General features: G+C 47.5%; 1 protein-coding gene and 1 long non-coding RNA gene across 8 annotated transcripts in view; one reads left to right on the forward strand and one right to left on the reverse strand.

The window, feature by feature from the left end:
* Positions 1-7244: 7244 nt before the first annotated feature.
* On the reverse strand, positions 7245-8548 carry LOC144380238 (uncharacterized). The gene is made up of 2 exons (XR_013444207.1): positions 8409-8548; positions 7245-8067 (listed from the first exon to the last, which is right to left on the reverse strand). It is a non-coding gene; the product is annotated as an uncharacterized LOC144380238 (long non-coding RNA).
* A 594-nt stretch (positions 8549-9142) lies between these two features.
* Positions 9143-16910, forward strand: part of ZNF544 (zinc finger protein 544) — a 29025-nt gene continuing 21257 nt past the window's right edge. For 4 of the 7 annotated variants that reach the window (XM_036074206.2, XM_036074342.2, XM_078062895.1 and 1 more), the window contains exon 1: positions 9247-9725. The gene's annotated coding sequence lies outside the window, so the exon portion shown is untranslated. The other 3 variants (XM_036073696.2, XM_078062896.1, XM_036073763.2) reach the window with 3 other exon arrangements.

Raw genomic sequence — 16910 nt, forward strand, 5'->3', positions numbered from 1 at the left:
TAAAGTAGAATTATCAAAAAGAATATTTTACTTTAAGGAATTGGAAAAACAGTAATAATAAACCAAAAATGAAACAGAAATTTATCAAGTTAATTGAGATTAAAGCCAAAGTTAATGAAATGGAGAATGAAGAGAAAGGAAAGGTTAAGATAATAGATAAACCCCTCACAAGCCTGATTCAGGAAACAAAAGTATTATAAATGAGAAAAAAGATAACCTCAGGTACAGAAAAGATGAATTATAAGACCTTACACAGAACTATATGGACATTTTCCTAATATAAATAAACAAAAGTGACCCAAGAAGCAGCAGAAAACTCAAATAGAATAATTATCATGGAAGTGACATGGACACAAAGCCCAGGAGACTTTATAGCTGACTTTAAATCTAACATTAACTATTCCAAATTGTTAAATAATTCCACATCAAAACAAAATGGACAGCTTCACACAATATTAAATGAAGATAACATAATACCCACATCTGATAGATGGTATAACAAAGAAATTTATCATCCAGACTCATCTACGAATATAAATATATGTTAAAAATAAAATATTTTAAAAAGAGAGAAAAGAAAGTATTTAATCAAACCAGCAGTGTATCTAAAGCAAAACACTATGACCAGTTTATTTCAGGAATACAAGAATGCTTCAAGTTCAGAAAATTTATCAATAAAGTTTATTCAACAGTCTAAAGAACTCATCCCCAAGAAAAACTATGAATAATCAACATGGGATGCCTTTCAGCTGGACTTCCCTGTTAGACATTCTATAATTCATATTGGAGAGGGACCCCATGAATGTCATGAATGTGGTAGCGCTTTTGGTAGGACATCTCAACTAATTAGGCATCAGAAAACTCACACTGAAGAGAAACTATTCTGTTGTAATTCGTTTGGGAAATCTTTCAGTCACATCTTTGATTTTTTTAATATTTATCAAAGAAGGCATAATAGAGGGAAGCCTTATGAGTATAGTCAATATAGGAGATCTTTCTTTCAGAGCTCTGGCTTTATTTCACAGCAGAGAACTCACATTGAAGAGAAGCCTTATGGATATATTCAGTGTGGGAAATACTTCAGTCGGAGTTCTCACTTTGTTACTCACCAGAGAATTCATACTGAAGAGAAACTGCATGAGTATCCTCAGTGTGGAAAATCTTTCAGCTGGAGTTCTTTACTTATCAGGCATAGAGAACTCACACTGGAGAGCAATCTCATGAGTGTCACAATTGTGCAAAATCTTTCAACTAGAATTCTCACTTTATTGAATATCAAAGAACTCGTATTGGACAGAATCCCTATAAATGTAGTCAATGTACGCCAGCTAGCTTTACCCTACCTTAAAGGGCCAGGGAGTGGGTGGACAGAGTGGGATAAATCCAGTGTTGTTAATACTGGAGCAAAATTTAAAAGTAGCAATTTGATGTTATACAGGATTTTTTTTTTTTTAAGATTTTATTTATTTTTTTGACAGAGACACAGCGAGAGAGGGAACACAAGCAGGTTGAGTTGGAGAGGGAGAAGCAGGCTTCCCGCTGAGCAGGGAGCCCGATGCAGAGCTTGATCCCAGGACTCTGGGATCATGACCTGAGCCGAAGGCAGACACTCAACGACTGAGCCACCCAGGCGCCCCTATACAGGATTTTTTAAAAAGATTTTATTTATTTGAGAGGGAGAGAGAACAAGCAAAAGCACAAGAGCAGGGGGAAGGAGAAGCAGACTCCCTGCTGAGCAGGGAGCCCAAAGTGGGGCTTGATCCCAGGACATTGGGATCATGACCTGAGCCAAAGGCAGCCGCTTAACCGACTGAGCCACCCAGGGGCCCCACAGGATTTTTTTTTTTTTAGTTGAATATGATTGCCATTATCTTCATTACTTTATCCACCTGAAACAGGGCCATGGTCCAAGACTAAGGTTCCATTGTCCTTCCATCTCAAATCTTTCTGAGTAGAAAGACTGGGGAAGAAAGCCCAAGTTAAAATAAGTTGTTCTTGGGGAAGAAGGGGTCAGGCCCTAAGAGAACATCCAGCTCTGGAGGGAAAGTGGTGATGTAACCAAGTCCAAGCTTGTTCCACTCATAGTGGAACAGGTCAATAAGTGGAGAGGCAAGATGTTGGGGTAAGGAAAGTGACTTTATTCAGGAATCCAGCAGACTGAGAAGGTGATGGACTATGTCCTAATGAACCATCTTAACTTAGCATGAAATTTGAGCTTCTTTTGTAGCCCAAGCTCTTGGGTGGTCCTAACAGACCAGGTTCGCCCACTCAATGCCGACAAAATCCAAAGGCAGAGAGACAGGTGGTGGTGAAACAAGAAAGAAATTTATTTCAGTGAGGCCAACCCCAGGAAGACAGTGGACTAATGTCTCAAAGACTATTTCCAAAGTGCTGAAAATACTTCCATATTTATAAAAGGAAAATGTGGGGCAAAGGTGGGTGGGTATGTGAAGGTAGGCACCGAGGGTCAAATCAGTCACTGTCTTGGAGTCAGTCACAGGTGGGGTCTTGCTGGCTCAGGGCAGTCCTTCTTATTTGAGGGGGTAGCTTTGGTTCCTTCAGGGGATGCTTTGCCCTCAGGTTCTTCCACTTGAGCCAAGAGACAAGTGGAAAGAAGAACCCAACTAGAAAGTTTGAGGTCAAAATGGAGGGAGCCGAGGTCCTCTTTCATTTTTATGTTAGGAAGAGGAGGAATTGGGAGGAGTTGGAGTCAAGAGGTGACTTGATATCTGTAAACATTTAGGTGCCAGCAAGGATCCAAAGAAGGCTGTGAAACTGTCACCAGCTAGACCCCAAGATCTGACCTTTACTGCTCACCTGCTTGTATGCACCGACCTTTATTCCACATTTTTCCTTTAGCTCGTCTTTCCAGCTCATCTCTTAGGCAAAAGACCTAAGGGGCGGGTGCCTGGGTGGCTCAGTCATTAAGCGTCTGCCTTTGGCTCAGGTCATGATCCCAGGGTCCTGGGATCGAGCCCCACATCGCGCTCCCTGCTCAGTGGGAAGCCTGCTTCTCCCTCTCCCACTCCCCCTGCTTGTGTTCCCTCTCTCGCTGTGTCTCTCTCTGTCAAATAAATAAATAAGATCTTAAAAAAAAAAAAAAAGACCCAAGGGGCAAAGCATCCCATGATGGAAACCAAAAGCATTCCTCAAGCAGTAACAAACTGCTCTAAAAAATAAAGTCTCTCAATTTGACAGGAGTAGTAGCAGCAGCAGCAGTATGATGGAGTTAAGACTCAGTGCGGCAAGGCAAAAAGGCTTGAGTTCAAATCCTGTCAGCAACACTTCCTAATTGGTTGATTTTGAACTTGCTCTCTCTGGATTCAATCTCTTTGCATTTAGACTGAAGAAAATAAAACGTAGCTCACAAAGTATTGTGGGTATCAAAATATTTAGTGTATGCATTTAGTATTTAAAAGAATGCAGAATTCTGCCAGCATTAATTTACCAGCTCTCTTAGATGTTTGCAGAGGCGCTCAACCCTGATTGCACATTGGAAATCACTTGCAGTCCTTGAAAAATACATGCTGGGACCCATGCCCAGGAATCCCATATTGTTTACAAATGTTGCATATTTTTTAAATTATTTGTAAATTATATTTACAAGTTTACCACAAACTTTTGTGGGTTAAAACAATACAAATTTGTTATCATACAGTTCTGGAGGTCAGAAGTCTAAAATGGGTTTCACTGTGCTAAGATGAAGCAGTCAGCAGGATTGCATTCCTTCTGGAGGCTCTAGGAGAGAATGGTTTTTTGCCTTTCCAGCTTCTAGAGCCTGTCTGCCTCCCCTGACTTGTGGCCCCCGTCAGTAATTTTATCAGTCCAATCTCAGCTTCCTTTGTCACACCTGTTTCTGACTCTCACTCTCCTGCCTCCTCCTTTCACTTATAAGGACCCCATGATTGCATTGAGCCCACCAGAATAATCCAAGACAATCTCTCCATCTCAGGATCCTTAGCTTGATCGTATCTGCGCCAGGTCCTTTTGCCATCCATATAAGGTAACAGCCAGATGGTGAGGTGGGAACAACAAAGTACATTATAGGACTCTGTGTGGTATAGGACCTTTACCCAAGGAAGGGGGTAGAATACACAAGCAGCATGTTGTTTGCATATACATATATTTTTATTTTTAATGGAAGAAGTGGGGGGCAGGGAAGGGGAAAAAAATAAAATGGAAGGATAATCCAAAACTTATATAAATGGTTACCAGTGGAGGAGAGCAGGAATAGAGGGAAGAGCAGGCATAGAGGCTAGGCTTCTCTGAGTATATGCTGGTTTTGTAGTTTTCACTTTGGAGCCATAAAAGTGTTTTGTATTAATATAAATTAGGTTTTTTTAAAAAAATTTTTTAAGATTTTATTTATTTAAGAGAGCGAGCACCCAAGTCGGGGGAGGGGAGAGGGATCGAGATGCCGGGCTTGATCCAGGACCCCAGGATCATGATCTGAGCCGAAGGCAGACACATAACTGAGTCACCCAGGTGCCCCAAATTAGGTTTCTTTACAGCGATCTCTAGGGGTGCCTGGGTGGCTCAGTCGGTTAAGCGTCTGCCTTCAGCTCAGGTCATGACCTCGGGGTCCTGGGATCAAGCCTCGAATCGGGCTCAGTCTGCTTCTCCCTCTGCCCTCTTCCTTGTGCTGTCTCAAATAAACAAAATATATATTTTTTTTAATAATTAGAGGTAGTCTTTCTTTTTTTTAAGATTTTATTTATTGGAGCGCCTGGGTGGCTCAGTCGGTTAAGCGGCTGCCTTCGGCTCAGGTCATGATCCTGGGGTCCTGGGATCGAGCCCCACGTCCGGCTCCCTGCTCAGCGGAGAGCCTGCTTCTCCCTCTCCCTCTGCCTGCCACTCTGCCTACTTGTGCTCTCTATCTCTCTGTCAAATAAATAAAATCTTTAAAAAAAAGACTTTATTTATTTGACAGAGAGAGCAAGCACAAGCAGGGGGAGCGGCAGGCAGAAGGAGAAGAGGCAGGCTCCCCACTGAGTAAGGAGCCCAACGTGGGGCTCGACACCAGGACCCTGGGATCACGACCTGAGTCAAAGGCAGATGCTTAACTGACTGAGCCACCCAGGTGCCCCAAATAAAATCTTAAAAAATAATAATAAAGTGATCGCTAAAAACAAAGTATTCAGTGAAAAGGTTACCGCATTGATAATAATTATTTCCAGTAACTTTAGAACACAGTAATCTCACTGTGGAGATATAGTCTAAGGACAAAAAGAATTGCACAGAAATCTTGAATTCTCCCTAATAATATTGAAGATAATTTGAAACATAAACCAAGTAATTCTCCTGATGTAATTAGGAACCAAGATTTCAGCAATAATAAAAAATTAAAGCCCAGTAATTCCTAAATTTGAATTAGAATTATCAAGATAAATCCAAAATGTGTTTTCTCTTGAAAATGTATATCCCAACTTTGTCCACTGAAGAGGTTTATAACAATAACTACCCTAGTAGTAATGGTATTCCTAGTGCCCAGATCTCTAAAACACATTTCCCGCTACAAAGAACCAGGGTTCCTCAGAGAAGTAGCTAATTCCAGGGCAGGGGCAGGAAATTTACAGAATGAGCCTTGCGACATCTTCTCTGACTAGAAAGCAAAGTTATCAAAACCTACTCAGATCATGTCAAAAGAACACAGAAGCCAGCTTGAGGGAGCTGCTCGTGGCCACCATTTGGACAACCGAAGCATCTAATTATTCACTGCAGCAGATTAAAACACACAGAATACGTTAAAAATCTATGTATATAAAACATACTCACTGGCTACCTTTGGAGATTGCTAGCACATCTGTTTTCTCAAAGCAAAGGCAAAGAATGAAGCATTTATCCTGTTTTTCCTGAACAAACTCTACCTCCTCAGGGTAACCAAAAAATTAGTTAAGGGAAAGTTTTTTCTTATGGAAGAATTCCAGCAAAAAGATGCAAAAGAAATGATATAATTAGAAAACTACCATTTTATAACTCCTAATGAAATAGCAGGTATAAGCAATGACTGCTAAAACCATTCTGCCAAAAATGCTGGACAATTCTATGATAGGTGAATCAGGCTGTCAACACTTCATCAAAATAAACATCACAGAAGTGCACCAGACATTGTGCTTTCGCTTTCTTCCTTCCTTTCTTCTTTCTTTTTCTTTCTTTTTTAAAGATTTTATTTATTCATTTGAGAGAGAGAGCACGAGCAGGGAAGAGAGGGAGAAGTGGGCTCCCTGACTCGGGGCTCGATCCCAGGACCCTGGGATCATGACCTGAGCTGGAAGGCAGACGCTTAACCAACAACTGAGCCACCCAGATGCCTCTACGCGCTTTGTGATATGATACAAAAGAACACACATGCAACACTTCGGATTGTCAAATATACAAACTTGAATCCGATTAAGCCTCTAGATCCAACTACCAGTTTACAGGAAAAACAAGGCAACAAGAAATGACATCATAAGGATACCATTACCAAAATCCAGAATGTAGTAAATCCTATGGGAAAAATTTACCTGCTTTCAACAAACAGAAACAAAAGGAAAAAGTACATGTGGGGGAAATCCATAAATTACAAGACTTAAGCACACATTAACCAAACGCAAAGTGTGAACCTTGTTCAGATCCTAATTTAAATAAACAAAATGTAAAAAAATGGACACACGTGGGGTAAACACTGGATATTTGGTATTAAGGAATTATTGCTAATATTTTTAGGTGTGTTAATGACTGTAGTTATGTATTTAAAAGTCATCTTCTTCCCCGTTGTATCTTTTTTTCCCCAATAGATATTGGCACCCTTATGTACTGATTTTATTTTTTTTTAAGATTTAATCATTTGAGAGAGAGATAGCAAGAGAGAGCATGAGCAGGGGGCAGAGGGAGAAGCAGATTCCCCGCTGAGCAGGAAGCCCCACTCAGGGATCTCAACAGGGGGCTCCACATGGGGCTCAATCCCAGGGCCCTGGGATCATGACCTGAGCAGAAGGCAGATGCTTTAACTGGCTGAGCCACCCAGGTGCCCCTTTATGTACTGATTTTTCTTTTTTTCTTTTTTTTAATTGTTATGTTAATCACCGTACATTACATCATTAGTTTTTGATGTAGTGTCCCATGATTCATTGTTTGTGCATAATACCCAGTGCTCCCTGCAGAACGTGCCCTCCTCAATACCCATCACCAGGCTAACCCATCTTCCCACCCCCATATGTACTGATTTTTAGTCTTAGTGAGACATAATTCACATACACCCATTTAAAGTGTACAATTCAATGGTTTTTAATATAGTTTTACCATCACTACCATCAACTTTAGAACATTTTCGTCACCCCCCAAAAAAACTGATATCCATGTAGCAATCACTCATGTTTTCCCTCAGACTTCCCCAGCCCTAGGCAACCACTTATTTACTTTCTCTATGGATTTTCCTATTCTACCAAAAATCATTCTCTTTTACAGATAGAATCTTAGGTATTTATGAGTGAAATGATACGGGATTTGCTTCAAAATAACCCGGTGGTGGCTGGGAGCAAGTGGGGATAAGATTAAATTTAAAAAGCCGAATGATGACAGTAAATGAAGTTGGATAAATGCATGGAGGGAAGCATGGGTTTTAATCACACTATTTGCCTTACTCTTATATGTTTGAAATTTTCCATAATTGGGATTCCTGGGTGGCTTAGTTGGTTATGCGTCTGCCTTTGGCTCAGGTCACGATCCCAGGGCCTGGGATCGAGGCCCGCATCGGGCTCTCTGCTCAGCGGGATGCCTGCTTCTCCCTCTGCCTGTGGCGCCCCCTGCTTGTGCTCTCTGTCAAATAAATAAAATCTTTTTTGTTAAAAAAAAAAATTTTTTTTTCCCATAATAAAACCAAGGTCATTTATGATGTCATAAGGAAAAGTCCCAGGGTGGACACAGGCAATATTAATTGACGCAGTGACTCCAAGAGGATCCCATTACCAACTCTGGTTCTTTCCATCTTTCTGCTCTGCCATTCTCAGCATGTCGACGTTGCCTCTTGGGCCTCCTCAAGTGCTGACATGGCAGTACTGTTCTACACATGATACGCAGACAACACTGTCCAGAGACAATCAAAGAGGACATACTAGTGTCTTATGGCCATTTTTGAAGGGAACTTCCCCAGGAGCCCCCAGCAGATGTGTCACTTCTCCTTGGCCAGAATGCCCTTGCCTAATTCAGTAACACGGCAAGAGGCACGAGCCCACTCGTCAAGGTTCTCCCTTTGGAAGCTATATTCCAGACTTCCTGAAGAATCTACAAATGGCAGGGTGCTGCTAACAAGCATGAAGTACTTAAGAAGATGACGGCCGTTGGGTCAGCCCCAGGAAGAGTCCAAGCAAGGAGGGCTGGTCACAGGAGCACCCCAGACACAAGGGAACAACAACTGAGGAGCTTACGAGGTTTGCGCAGATCCAGAGTGGCTTCCGCCGGCCCGGGAAGGTTCCTGTGGTCTCCCTTCTGAGAGCCGGGGTGGGTCAGCTGCTGGCGGGTCTCAGACTCTGACCCCACAACGCAGTGAGACAGCACACTCAGCAACAGACCACATGGAACAGGACGGACCCATAACCTCTGCAGCAAGAGGGCCCGAACAGGACTTGGTCACTAACTGCCAGCTCCCCTATTTTTTATTTTTTGCCCGTCCCACTTAGGGCCAACCGGAGAAAGCAAAATAATTCTCCCCTAAGCAACCCTAAACCCAGGAGGCCCGCTCATAGCTAGCCGCTCTCGGCTTCCACACTCGACACCGGCCGCTCCCCTGGATGGCTGCGGACTGCCTCGCTGTAGCGGGTTCTGCGCCGACAGCCGTTCCTAGCCCCCTTCAAGGCGTCTGCGTTCACTCCCACAGCGGGTCGAGGTGACTGAAAGGCCGAGCAGGAAAGGGTGCGGCCGAGCGCAGTTCCGACACGAACCCAGGCCTCGACGCGGGTCGCCGACGCCGGCCATTCTGGCGTCGCGGCCTCGGAGAGTGAGTCGCGTCGTGAACCCGGGCTGCGGGGAGAGGCACTCCACGGAGCACAGCCTAAGAAGAACAACCGTCTGCACCATAACACGAGCCGCTATAACGAGTGTCAGGCCGCCGCCGGGGACGAGACACCCCGCCCCCGACGCAGTCAGGGAGAAACGGCCGCCGCCGCCGCCGCGCTGCCTTCTGGGACTTGCAGTTGGTTGCGCCGAGCGCGCGCACTTCCGCCGCCCACCGGAAGCACCGCCATTGCCCCGCGCGCTCAGGTGAGCCTGAAACCCGGGACGGGCGTGGAGGCGCAGCTGCCGGCTGGGCGGGGCCAGGGCGGGCCGCGGTGACCTGCGCCGCGCCGGAGGAGGTCCCTTCTCCCGCCGGGCTGCGCATGGGCCTGTCACATGCGAGTCCCTCCGGCTGCAGAGACCGGGAGGAAGCTTGTGCAGCCAGGACCCCCCTGCAGCTGAGCGCGGCTGGATGGGACCTTGTCTGAGGTTCTCCTACTCCGGGACGGAAGCCCTCCTGCTGCAAAGGAGGCCAGCTGTTGGGGGTTTCAGGCCGGCATATGGGAATCTGGGGCCTGCCCACCCAGACGCGTCTTTTTTTCCTCCCTCGGCTCGTTAACGCCGCCTACCCCGGAGGCGCTCCGTGCGGCAGCTGGTAGCCCAGAGCCTGCTGGCAGCGGCCCCGGCAAGTGAGGCTTTCTTTTCCCCAGCGTCCAGCCCAGCCTAGAACTTGGACACGTTTTCTTCCACTGGTACGTGATCTTGGACTCAGTTTGAAGACAAAGTGCATGTTTTCCGAGGGAACAAAGAATTAGAGGCAGTCCAGGTAGAGCACCAGCAAACTCTGCGTCTGCGGTGTTGAGGTGCCGGTATTGGTTGTGTTCGTTGATACCCCGTGTTAGGGGCTGGGTGAGAGAGGGGCTGGAGGTGTAAAGAGCCCCCGTGTTAGGGGCTGGGTGAGAGAGGGGCTGGAGGTGTAAAGAGCCCCCGTGTTAGGGGCTGGGTGAGAGAGGGGCTGGAGGTGTAAAGAGCCCCCGTGTTAGGGGCTGGGTGAGAGAGGGGCTGGAGGTGTAAAGAGCCCCCGTGTTAGGGGCTGGGTGAGAGAGGGGCTGGAGGTGTAAAGAGCCCCCGTGTTAGGGGCTGGGTGAGAGAGGGGCTGGAGGTGTAAGAGCCCCCGTGTTAGGGGCTGGGTGAGAGAGGGGCTGGAGGTGTAAAGAGCCCCCGTGTTAGGGGCTGGGTGAGAGAGGGGCTGGAGGTGTAAAGAGCCCCCGTGTTAGGGGCTGGGTGAGAGAGGGGCTGGAGGTGTAAAGAGCCCCCGTGTTAGGGGCTGGGTGAGAGAGGGGCTGGAGGTGTAAAGAGCCCCCGTGTTAGGGGCTGGGTGAGAGAGGGGCTGGAGGTGTAAAGAGCCCCCGTGTTAGGGGCTGGGTGAGAGAGGGGCTGGAGGTGTAAAGAGCCCCCGTGTTAGGGGCTGGGTGAGAGAGGGGCTGGAGGTGTAAAGAGCCCCCGTGTTAGGGGCTGGGTGAGAGAGGGGCTGGAGGTGTAAGAGCCCCCGTGTTAGGGGCTGGGTGAGAGAGGGGCTGGAGGTGTAAAGAGCCCCCGTGTTAGGGGCTGGGTGAGAGAGGGGCTGGAGGTGTAAAGAGCCCCCGTGTTAGGGGCTGGGTGAGAGAGGGGCTGGAGGTGTAAGAGCCCCCGTGTTAGGGGCTGGGTGAGAGAGGGGCTGGAGGTGTAAGAGCCCCCGTGTTAGGGGCTGGGTGAGAGAGGGGCTGGAGGTGTAAGAGCCCCCGTGTTAGGGGCTGGGTGAGAGAGGGGCTGGAGGTGTAAGAGCCCCCGTGTTAGGGGCTGGGTGAGAGAGGGGCTGGAGGTGTAAGAGCCCCCGTGTTAGGGGCTGGGTGAGAGAGGGGCTGGAGGTGTAAAGAGCCCCCGTGTTAGGGGCTGGGTGAGAGAGGGGCTGGAGGTGTAAAGAGCCCCCGTGTTAGGGGCTGGGTGAGAGAGGGGCTGGAGGTGTAAAGAGCCCCCGTGTTAGGGGCTGGGTGAGAGAGGGGCTGGAGGTGTAAAGAGCCCCCGTGTTAGGGGCTGGGTGAGAGAGGGGCTGGAGGTGTAAAGAGCCCCCGTGTTAGGGGCTGGGTGAGAGAGGGGCTGGAGGTGTAAAGAGCCCCCGTGTTAGGGGCTGGGTGAGAGAGGGGCTGGAGGTGTAAGAGCCCCCGTGTTAGGGGCTGGGTGAGAGAGGGGCTGGAGGTGTAAAGAGCCCCCGTGTTAGGGGCTGGGTGAGAGAGGGGCTGGAGGTGTAAAGAGCCCCCGTGTTAGGGGCTGGGTGAGAGAGGGGCTGGAGGTGTAAAGAGCCGGGACGTGAAGCTGTCCTGTGCGTAAGGGCTTGGAGTTGGATTTCAAAGAGCCTCAGAGTAGAAGCATCTGGCTGTAGAAATGACTCAGTGCAAGAGAGAGTGCAAAGGGAGTGGGAATAGCTGAGGAGGACTCTGAGTTTCCATTTCTAGTGAGGAACTAGGATGGAGGTCACAGAGAGAATTCCTGGTCACCCAGATGTGTTGAGTTGAGGCGTCTATGGGATGTAGGACTGGAAATAGAGGAGGAAATGGCAGGGGCAGGGAGGTCTGGGCTGAACATGAAGCCTGGGGCAGCACTTGAGACCCCACCCCACAGGCAGGGAAAGAGCAAACTGGAAAAGGAAGGAGAAAGCAGCCTCCGCCCCAGCCCTGCAGACCGAGGGACTCTGCCACACCAGCCCCTTCTCAGGTCCAGCATGAGGAATAGAAGGGGGCTTTTATGTTCAAGTATAATCGATGTGACTAAGTCTGCTGTGTCCTGTGTGTCAGTATGACATTAAGCTCTATAAATGCGACTCATTTAATCGCAGCAGCACCATGACACAAGACCAGCTATTCTCCCAGATGTCTACAGAAGAAGAAACTGAGGCCTAGGGAGGTTAAGGAGGTCTGTTTAAGAACTAGGAATTACAGAGGCAAGTGGTGGAGCTGGGACTTGGAAAGCAGGCAGTGTGACTGCAGAGTAGCTTTCCCAGCCCTTGCCCTCAGATTCCTCCAGACAAGGAAGGAGAGGCTGGGAGGGTGGAAATGGTCACAGGCAGTAGGAGACTGCCCAGGGATGGGCAGGAGTGTCGGAACAAGACGGATGGATACAGGATCTTGGTCAGCTTCCTTGCGTGTGGTGTACATTTGTAGTGTGTGTGTTTAGGAGTGAGAGGGCAGAGAGAGGATGGACAGGGTGAAGACGGGGGGACTGGAGTGTTGGCTGCTCTGAGGGCCTAGCTGTGAGGAACAGGAGCATGGAAGTAGCTGGGGGGGGCACTGGGATGCAGGAGTTTACTCGATCAGAAGGAAAGTCTCTCCCCTGAGAAATTGAAGGGAGCCATTTGGGACGGTGTGGGCTTAGAGGAGTCTGTGTGCCAGGAAGGTGGTGAGGTCTACGGCCACTGATTGGAGTGAATTAAGAGGCAGTGTTATCTGCACAGATCAGATAATAGTGAGAGGGGCGGGAAGGGTGAGTGTGAACATGGATTGGTTGCTGTGGGTGCAATAGAGACAGTCTCATACCACCCAGGACTCAGAAACCATCAGGGTCAGGCAGAGAGGGTGGCCCGTAGCCTGAGGCAGATCGTGCAGAGCTCCTGAGTGAGAGAGGCTGAGAGGTGGGTCCTTGATGGAGGATTCAAGGAAGAGGGCAGGGGCAGTGGGCTGGGCAAGGGTGTCCCAGAGGGAGAGGCAGAGAACCAGGATGGCAGTGTGCTCAAGGCAGTGGGCTGTAGAGCTCCTGGCTTCCTCGTCCTCAGCCATGAGGCCTTGACTAAGTTTTATTCAAGCTCTTTCTGCCTCAGTTGCCTCATCCACAAAATGGGGACAATACGGTTTATTTTCCCTGGGCAAACCAAGCAGTTCTATCTAGCACACAAGTGTGTAAATAAAAAACTGTATATACAATTCAGCTTGACATTATATTTTAAATAATTTAAATTTATATAAATTTTATTTTATATTCTAATTTGTCTTCTTAATCAGTCAAATTCTAAAATGTAGGTTGACGTGGGACACCTGGGTGGCTCAGTCGGTTAAGCGTCTGCCTTCGGCTCAGGTCATGATCCCAGGGTCCTGGGATCGAGTCCCGCATCGGGCTCCTTGCTCAGCAGGGAGCCTGCTTCTCCCTCTGCCTGCTGCTTCCCCTGCTATGCTTTCTCTCTCTCTCTCTGACAAATAAATAAATTAAAAAAAATAAAATGTAGGTTGACGTTTCCCATGTGGTTTTTTCATCTTTATGTTACCAAGTTTTTGCTTTATATTTTTGCTATAGTATCTGTTGGGCAGATGAATGGTCAAGATTATTATATCTTCCTACAGCCCAACTTTTTTTTTTTTTTTTTAAGATTTTATTTATTTATTTGAGAGAGAGAGAATGAGAGAGAGCGAGTACATGAGAGGGGGGAGGGTCATGACCTGAGCCGAAGGCAGTTGCCCAACCAACTGAGCCACCCAGGCGCCCAGCCTACAGCCCAACTTTTATCCCTAAAAAATGTCTTTCTCTTAGTGATATTGCACTAAAGTTTAGGCCACATCCTTTTTTTTTTTTTTTACTATCATTTTATCAATATCTTTATACTTAAAACTTGTTCTGTCTTTTTTTTTTTTAATATTTTTATTTATTTATTTGACAGAGAGACACAGCGAGAGAGGGAACACAAGCAGGGGGAGTGGGAGAGGGAGAAGCAGGCTTCCCGCTGAGCAGGGTCTGGGATCATGACCTGAGGCAAAGGCAGACGCTTAACCATCTGAGCCACCCAGGCGCCCCTGTTCTGTCTTTTTGATGGTGGGATTCCTGTAATCAGGCTCTTGATAATTCAGACTGTTGTTATGCATTGCCTGTTGTTATGCATTGCCTGTTGTTATGCATTGCTTTGCATTTGTAACAAATTCCCTTCACAATAGCTCTTGTCACCACACTTCAGTCTTCCTTTCTGGTGAGGCTGGACAGCTTCCTGAATGTTTGTTCCCTTGTTTGTGCCTTAGCTATTCAGACTCTTTGCATTTATCTGTTGGTGACTTTTTAAAAGAAAATGATGACTTAAGAAGGCCCTCCTAGAGGTTTTAAAGTCTCAGCTTACCCACTTCTCAGAACAAATCACAGAGATAAAAAGCAATAAATAAGAAAAGCGGCAGCAGAAAAGCTTGTGGCCTCCAGAACTGTAAGAGAATAAATTTCTGTTGTTTTAAGGTACTGTGCTTGTGGCAGGTTGTTACAGCAGCCACAGGAAACTAATACACCAGGCAAGCAGCTTGCTCATCCGTGGAAGGGTTTGTCAGCCGATTTGTCAGCAAGTAAGGTAAGGGGGACTGTGGCTCTGGTTTAAGATTAAGGCCATTGCTCTGGCAAAGCCCAGCCTAGAGCATGGCTCATCCTCCGATGCTGCAGAAACCAGACCCCACATCCACCAACACTTTGCTTTACTTTCTGCTCATTCATAGAGATACCAGTGCTGCTTTTTGTCCCTGCTGTGTCTCTTGCATGTTTTGTTTTGTTTTGTTTTAAGATTTTATTTATTTAGGGGCGCCTGGGTGGCTCAGTCGTTAAGCGTCTGCCTTTGGCTCAGGTCATGGTCCCAGGGTCCTGGGATCGAGCCCTCCATCGGGCTCCCGGCTCAGCGGGGAGCCTGCTTCTCCTCTCCCACTCCCCCTGCTGTGTTCCTTCTCTCGCTGTCTCTCTCTCTGTCAAATAAATAAATAAATCTTTAAAAAAAAAAAAGATTCTATTTATTTATATGAGTGAGAGAGGGAGAGAACAAGCATGAGTTGAGGGAGGGGCAGAGGGACGTCTACACTCCTGGAAGGTGACACCCCAACTCCTACACTCGGGAAACTCCCGGACCTCACCCCATGTATCTCTTTATCTAGTTGTTCGTCTGTATCCTTTATCATATACTTTAATAGACTGGCAGGTGTATATGTTCCCTTGAGTTCTGTGAGCCACTCCAGCAAATAATTGGATCCAAGGAAGAGGAGGTCATGGGAATCTTCACTTTGTAGCTAAGTCAGAAGTTGTGGGTAACCTGGGGACCTGCTCCTTGTGATTGGCATCTGAAGTGGGTGGGGCTGTCTTGTGGAAGTGAGCCCTTAACCAGTGAGATATGATCTGCTGGTGTCACAGAGAAGTGTTTGGTATGAGGAAAAAACCCACACATTTGGTGAGCAGAAGGGTCAGAAGTGTTAGGAATATTGGAGTAAAGGAGAAACTCAGGAGAAAAGACTGGGTTTTTCCCAACTCATTGTCTGAACCAGCGCTCCATGTGTGTACTTTTAATCCAGAAAGTAACTTCCAGAGCTTGTGGAGGAATTTGAACTTTAACCTGAGGACAGTGGGAAGCTGCCACACAGTGACAGAAGCTGCAATCTACCGTGGTCCCTCTGGCTTGCTGGGAGAAAGGGGAAAGACAGGCCATAGGACCCAGTCGGATCTTCTCCAGTAAGCCAAGCAAAAAGCAATGGCTAGGCCAGACATCAGAGACCAAGGGTGTGGAGAGGCACATGATATTTGAAACGTGGGGACCCTGGGTCTTTGTAACTAACTGAATGTGACAAGTGAGAGTGAAGGAGGGGTCAAGAAGGACTTCAGGTGTCCCAGCTCAACCTCCTGTATTTTCAATACACATGTGAAGATCAGAGAGTCAAACATTTCCAGGTTAGGAAGTACATACGTGAGTGGTCTGCAGTGCATCAGGTAGAGACCATGTGTAGGTTTGTGGCCCAGGAGCTCTACTTTTGCCATCACCTCTCCTCCGTCCCTGACCCTCCTACCTCCCTCTTTATCAGGATCATTGTGTTGACATCAGGCCCACCAGAAAATCCGGGAGAATCTCCCCATTTCAAGATTCTGAACTAAATCATGTTTCCAGAGTCACTTTTGCCTGCATGGTAACATATTCACAAGATCTGGGGACTAGCACATGGAAATCTTTTGGGGGCCATTAGTCAGCCAACCACAGACATGGTCAAAAATTTTGCAAAACCCTAATCAGTGTGCAAAGGGGGATCAGGTGAGACAGGTGCCCTGTGCCACGGGCAGACGAGGAAAGGATGGTGTGGACACAGGTTTAGTGGCATTCTGGTGTGCGACAGCCTTTTGTGTGGGTTCTCCTTCCGGTGAGTGAGAGGTGAGTGTCCTCAAAGTTTGCTGTCATTTCTGTCCTGAGTAGCTTCTGAGTTTTCCATCTTACTCAGGAAGAGAAGATGATGAAAATAAGGAGGGCTGAGTGAGCCAGATTTCCTGCAGCTCTGCTAATCTGTGAGATCGGCCCAGAGCTGGAGTCCTGGTGCTCCTGGGACGCGGCCTTGCCCTTGTAGAGCGGCTTCTCAGCCTTGGCAGTGTTGATGTTGGAAGCGGAGTCATCCTCTGGTAGGGGAAATGTTGAGTACTGCCTCTTACTTCTACTCAGGCCTCTGCAAGTTGTGACAACCACATGTCTTCAGACGTTCCCAGATGTCCCTTGAGGGCAGATCTGCCCCCAGTTGAGAACCACTGCTGTCCAGAAAGGGCCAACTTTCTCACACTTCCTGGAGATGTTTCTCTTTGTGGGTCCTTTAGTTGAGCCTGAGACTCACTTTGTAGGGGTGTCCCCAGGCAAACAGACATTTTATCAGGTAGGATCTCCCCAGGGGCTCAGAGGTTACCTCCCAGCAGCTGGTCAGGGAACAGGCCTTCCTTTGGAATGTGTGGGGCATGGACCACCCAGGCCTGCTGGGTTGACCTGTTGTGCACGCTCATATGTTAGGTGTGTGCTGTGGACAGTGTGGACATTCCAGCGTCATTGTGGATGGATGGAACTTTTACCTTTTTTGGTATGGGGGTGGTTCTGTTCTTTTAAGTTAATGCTGGGAGTCAGGTAAATGTGTACACCAGCTCTAAAAGTTGAAAGTTGA

Source organism: Halichoerus grypus, chromosome 15, assembly GCF_964656455.1.
Source record: "Halichoerus grypus chromosome 15, mHalGry1.hap1.1, whole genome shotgun sequence".
Lineage (NCBI taxonomy): Eukaryota > Metazoa > Chordata > Mammalia > Carnivora > Phocidae > Halichoerus > Halichoerus grypus.